The sequence below is a fragment of the Callithrix jacchus genome, chromosome 5, assembly GCF_049354715.1.
Source record: "Callithrix jacchus isolate 240 chromosome 5, calJac240_pri, whole genome shotgun sequence".
Classification (NCBI taxonomy): domain Eukaryota; kingdom Metazoa; phylum Chordata; class Mammalia; order Primates; family Cebidae; genus Callithrix; species Callithrix jacchus.
Window position 1 is genome coordinate 62,441,246 of NC_133506.1, and position 5,292 is coordinate 62,446,537.

A 5,292-nucleotide genomic window follows, 5' to 3' on the forward strand; every position below is an offset into this window, starting at 1 on the left:
TGCTTGAGTCCAGAAGGTTGAGGCTGCAGTGAGCCATGATCACACCACTGCCTGGGCAACAGAGGAAGACCTGAGCAAAAGAAAGAAACAAAAGAAAAACTTTCTTTTTAGTCAATTCTTTTTGTTTGTTTTGCAATGGAATGTCACTCTGTCACCCAGACTGGAGTGCAATGGCACAATTTTGGCTCATTGCAACCTCTGCCTCCCAGGTTCAAGTGATTCTCCTGCCTCAGCCTCTTGAGTAGCTGGGATTACAAGCACCTGCCAGCATGCCTGGTTAATTTTTGTATTTTGAGTAGAGACAAGGGTTTGCCATGTTGATCAGGCTGGTCTGAAACTCCTGACTTCAGGTGATCTGCCTGCCTTGGCCTCCCAAAGTACTGGGATTACAGGTGTGAGCCATTGCACCCAGGCCAGCTGTACTATTTCTATGGCAATTGAATTCTTATTTTAACTCATTTGAGAAAATAATCACGTAAGTTTAAATAAATTTGGACTAGACGTGAAAATTCTGAGTATTTTTATTCAGTTGAGCCACAATACCTACATAAAGCCTTGAACATGATGGCTTATCTGAGAAAATACCTTCCAGCTTGAGACAGAGTAGAAGTATAAACTTTGTATCACTTGCCATTTTATGTACAAACATAATTGTCTTGGTTTTTGTTTTGTTTTGTTTTGAGCAATGGAGTCTTGCTCTTGTTGTCCAGGCTGGAGTGCAATGGTGCAATCTCAGCTCACAGTAACCTCTGCCTCCCAGATTCAAGCAATTCTCCTGCCTCAGCCTCCCAAGTAGCTGGGATTACAGGGGTCCACCACCACACCAGGCTAATTTTTGTATTTTTAGTAGAGACTAGGTTTTGCCATGTTTCAGGCTGGTCTTGAACTCCTGACCTCATGATCACCTCAGCCTCCCAAAGTGCTGGGATTACAGGTGTGAGCTACCGCATCTGGTCCATAATTGTCATAATTCATGTTTTTATTGTGTCAATGTAAACAACAGAGTCTGTCTAAAAGAAATTTTTTTTTAAATAAGAAAATGAAAATCCAATTTATTCAGCTCCCGGGTGAGGTTCCATGGTCCTGGGGAAAGGGGCCAGGGAAGTCATGCCAACTTTCTGGGGCGTGGGGTTTTTATGCTAGAAGAAACGAACAACAGCTGGGTGCTCTGATTAACTCCAGGGGAGCAGGATTGAGATGGGGCAGGCCGCTATTGGTTAGCGGGTTGTTGGGCAGGTTTTCCTGTGGGAGAGCCGGCCAGGAGCCTTGCATCAGCTGGAGCCTTCCAGGGGAGCCATGTGTCAGAGCTAGGTGCCGAGTGCAGAGCTTGGTGTCGGGTGCAGAGGTGGACGTGTCCAACCTCCCAGTGAGGCAACCGGCCTTACATTTCGACCCTTTTGATGATACAGGACGCCACTTCTTTCTGGCTACTTCCTGCTGAATAGGGGCGGAGTGTGGGAGAAGGGTCAGTTGGCTGGTGCCTCGGTTGGGAGTCAGACATAGGGGTGAAGCAGTTTACAGCCACCCTGGAAATTTCCCCCATACGGGCCTGTAAAAACCTGAGGAAAAAGGGGGCTAACATTAATAGAAAGCAAACAACAATGATGGGGAATGATAATAGGGGTCCACCAGTTGAATGGCGAAACATGCATTTTGCTTCTTGCGAAGGTCCTCTTGGAGGCAATAAAGAATGTTGACATTTTCTTCCATAAGGCCTGTTTCATTGATGTAATAGCAGTGTTGCTCATGAAGAAACAGATACCTCCCTTTTCCACTGTCAGCAGGCTTCTATTTGGGCAGCTGAAGTGACACTGTAGGCCAGGGTGCCACTGCCCAGCCCGGTTGCTGATAGAGAGGATGCTAGAGACCAACAACCATTGGGAGGAAAGCTGCTCGTTTGTCGGTGATCAGGGGAGGGTGGAAGGAGGGATAGGACACTTCTAACTATGGGACCAAAGTGACAGGAAGGAGGCATAGTTAAGGTTAGGTATCCCATACGAGGGGATTAACTACGTCAGGAGGGATGGGGGTTGGGGAGAGGAGTTAAGACGGTGTGACATCAGTTAAGAGTGGCAGTAGGAGATGGGTGGATAATGGGCTTGGGTGTGGGGTGCCAGTGAGTTGGAGAGTGGTCTCCACCATCTGAAGAATGTGTTGTCCTAAAAGGGGGACTGGGCATGAGGGTGTGATCTGCTGCTCTAGTTTTGCCTTGGCCATGAGGGAGATTGTGCTCACCCAAACTGGACAATGCAGGAACCAGATAGGCGCCAAGTTCTGGGAGGTGATCTCTGATGAACATGGCATTGACCCTGCTGGCACCTACCACGGGGATAGTGACCTGCAGCTAGAACGCATCAATGTGTACCACAACAAGGCTAGTGGTGGCAGGTACATGGCCTGTGCTGTGCTCATGGATCTGGAGCCAGGCACCATGGACTCTGTGCGCTCAGGGCCCTTTGGGCAGATCTTCAGGCCAGACAACTTCATCTTTGGTCAGTGTCGGGCTGGGAACAACTGGGCCAAGGGGTACTACACAGAAGGCGTGGAGCTGATGGAGTCGATGACGGATGTGAGAAAAGAAGCTGAGAGCTGTGATTGCCTGCAGGGTTTCCAGCTGACCCACTCCCTGGGTGGGGGGACTGGGTCTGGGATGGGTACCCTTCTCATGGGCAAAATTCGCAAGGAGTACCCAGACAGGATCATAAACACATTCAGCATCCTACCCTCACCCAAGGTGTCAGACACCATGGTGGAGCCCTACAATGCCACCCTCTCCATCCACCAGCTCATAGAAAATGCAGACGAGACATTCTGCATCGATAATTAAGTGCTCTTTTAAGGTCTGTTCCAGGACCTTAAAACTGACCACACCCACGTACGGTGACCTGAATCACCTGGTGTCTGCTACAATGAGTGGGGTCACCACGTGCCTCCACTTCCTGGGCCAGCTGAATGCTGACCTGCAGAAGCTGGCTGTGAACATGGTTCCATTTCCCCACTGCACTTCTTCATGCCCGGCTTTGCCCTGCTGACCAGTCGGGGCAGCCAGCAATACCAGGCCCTGACCGTGGCTGAGCTCAATCAGCAACTCTTTGATACTAAGAATATGATGGCCACCTGTGACCCCCGTCATGGCTGCTACCTAACCGTGGCTGCTATTTTCAGAGGTCGCATGTCCATGAGGGAGGTGGACGAGCAAATGTTCAACATTCAGAATAAGAACAGCAGCTACTTTGCTGAATGGCTCCCTCACAATGTGAAAACAGCCGTCTGTGATATCCCACCCCAAAGGCTAAAAATGTCAGCCACCTTCATTGGTAACAACACAGCGATCCAAGAGCTCTTCAAATGCGTCTCTGAACAGTTTACAGCTATGTTCAGGCGCAAGGCCTTCCTGCACTGGTACACAGGCGAGGGCATGGATGAGATGGAGTTCACCAAGGCTGAGAGCAACGTTAATGACCTGGTGTCAGAATACCAGCAAAACCAAGATGCCACAGCTGAGGAGGAGGAGTTTGAGGAGTGTGCTGAGGAGGAGGAGGTAGCCTAGAAACTTCCTTTTCTAGGTAAAGGGGGAAGCAGTGTGGATTCTTTAGTGTGTTCTGATAGCATTGTCACTATGCACTTCTTTGAGTCTTTACATCTCCTCCTGCTGCATTATAAAGCATTTTCATAGTAAGTAGTTTGGCCTAATAAAGCATTTTCATAGCAAAAAAACAAAAAACAGTTTACAGGAGTGTGACAGGGGAGGTGGTTTTCCATTGAGAATGAGATAATGGCAGCACTCCTTGCCTGAGAAAGGAGTTGCAAGGATCTGCAGTGCTGTTGCCTCAGGGCACACTTGGGACAACTGCAACCAGCTGTTGCTGATGGGGCTGGATTTTAATTAATTATTTTGGTAATTGTGTTGACAATTTTCCCTTTTCCTTAGTCTTAAAAAAAAGCAAACACATCTAACTGCTTATATAACTACTAAAAGAAACACAAGGCTCTTAGCCACTTACCTAGGGTACCTTGACCAAATTGTATTATATTTTGTAGCCATGGACTGTCATCTAGTTTGTGGGTCTTTTTTGATCAGTCATGTTTTGCTGGAAATATTTCAACAAAGGAGAGGAGATACTTGGGGCTGTCTTTGCTCTTGCCTTGTCAGATGTTCTCAACCTGCTCCAGTATGATTGAACCAATGTGAGTTTTAATCTTTTCTTCTTCATTAAGAAATGCTCAAATTTATATCTAGAACACCGAAATTCAATATATATTTAAGAAGTTCTCTCTGGTCAGCTTAAAAGAAACCTAATACATTTGTAACACTACAATGATGTAAAAATTGGTTTTGTTTGACTTAAAATGATTAAATATTAGTTAACAGAGTCAACACTTTATTGCTAGAAAGACTTAAAAGAACAAACCCTGGAGATTATTCTATCTGAAAGTTCTTACTTTATGGAATAGAAGTTACTGATATCCAGATAAGCCATGGGACTTGTCCACTACCACAGGTCCCTTTGAGAAAAGTTGCTTTTGCTCTCTCTGAAATGCAGTTTTACAGAGCCTGACAAGAAAATTCACTCAGCACAGCCATAGTTCAAAAGTTAGTGAGCCATAGGAGCTATGGCAAAGTAGAAAAATTAATTTGCTATCGTCTGCACTTCTATTTATTGCAAGATGCATACCATGGAGCCCCCAGCTTTAGAGTTCTCAGGGAGACAATGTAATGTAATATTTGTATTACAGAAAAAAGAGAAAACTTAGCCATAAAAGATTCAGTTCAAATATTAAGTTAATGTGCATTTGGGAAATAAAAATATCCTTCTCGTATTCAAAGAAAATAATTGTTGTTAAAGTCAATTTTGGGGAAGCCTGCTTTTAATAATACTTTCTTTAGAGAATAGTCACTCAAAAAAATTGAGAAAATAGATTCAGCTTGAAGTCAAATATTCTCTATCCACTATACTGATAAGACAGAAATTGGGGGCAGAAAAGAATTGGTAAATGGAAAATATATTACCAAGTGAAGTGCATCTAATATTTTACTTCTCCTGAAATAATATTTATAAGAATTAACTTTCCTCTGTTTATGAAGGGTACATTACGTATAGCTATTTAAGGCTACTAAAAGAAAATTGAAAAGACAATTTAAAATTGTTTACATTCTCTTAACCTTTTTCATTTTGAGTTATTCAACCACTATCACCATACATAGGACCTTACCCATTCTAAAGCAGACACAGACAACTTTGTAGAACAAAAATGCCTCTAAACACTTGTCTTGTGGTCTTGGGAGAGTGG

The 5,292-nt window shown here is 44.7% G+C and overlaps 1 pseudogene; it reads left to right on the forward strand.

Moving 5' to 3' along the window:
• The first annotated feature begins 2,215 nt into the window (after positions 1-2,215).
• On the forward strand, positions 2,216-3,550 carry LOC100407968 (tubulin beta-8 chain pseudogene; annotated as a pseudogene).
• The last annotated feature ends 1,742 nt before the right edge of the window (positions 3,551-5,292 follow it).